The sequence below is a fragment of the Plasmodium fragile genome (assembly GCF_000956335.1).
Source record: "Plasmodium fragile strain nilgiri unplaced genomic scaffold supercont1.28, whole genome shotgun sequence".
Taxonomy (NCBI): domain Eukaryota; phylum Apicomplexa; class Aconoidasida; order Haemosporida; family Plasmodiidae; genus Plasmodium; species Plasmodium fragile.
In genome coordinates, this window is record NW_012192608.1 from 170,878 (window position 1) to 171,981 (window position 1,104).

The window sequence follows — 1,104 nt, forward strand, 5'->3', positions numbered from 1 at the left end:
AAAAAAAAAAAAAAAAACAGCCAAAATTGGGAAAAAAAAAAAAATCCAAATGAGAAAAAAAATTAATCGGGAAGAATGCCCCCTTTTAAAATGGTAAACCCCCCAAAAGCAATACAAAACTGTGATGAAAGACCACTTTTGGAAAATGTTCCAGTTCGCAGTTCACCCCTGTGCCCCGCTATTTTGAAAAAAATCCACTCGTGCAATAGCCACATGACGTGTACGGAAAGCGGGGGAAATCGTCTTGTACAAACCGGAACAGAATTAAGCGCTGTTAAGTTTAAGCGGGGTTAATTGAGACTCCTCCACAATGCGCCACACCACTCCACATGCAAAAATGCGCAAAAGGACGAACGAAAAGGCCACAACCTCTTGCACCGCCTAACATGCGCCCCCTCTGTGGCGGCCCGCTTTTCGCCCCATTTGATTAAAATGAACAAATGGATACATTTTCCTCACAAGGACATGTAAAAACGGGGGACTCAGTGCACACATTGTTCAGCACAAAAGGGGAGGCCTGTTAAAGCAACTTACATGTGTAAGGTGGAAGGCAAACGGTACGGCAAATGACATGACAAATGGCATGACAAGCCGCATGCCAAACGGCTACGCATCGCTTACGCACTTTAGACGATTCGATTATTCACGACACATGGCCTTGTCGCGCAACGAGCCTCATTTAGCAGATCGACGTGGCAAATTTTATTCTGCACGAATTGGTATGTGTATATTTGCACAACCTTATGCACGCGTGTGTTTGCAAAAGAAGCTCGTGCACCTTTATTTATAAGGTGGAAGCATCCCACTTTTGCACATCGAAAAAAAAAAAAAAAAAATAGCAAAACAGTAATGAAATAATAAACCTCGCCCCCACGGACAAAATTGCTGCAGCGAAAAGCGACGATTCGGGCAAATCGTGTCACACGACATTGCGTGCACGAACTGGTTCAATCCTCTGCTTTGTTCTGCTTTATTTTGGGTTACTTTTTCATTATTTTGTGTTATAGCTCCCATCGATTCGATGAAATCCTCGGAGACATATTGCACTGAGGAAAAAAACAAAAAGGGTTGTCCTTTTTCTGTGTTTTTTTTTTTTTTTTTTTT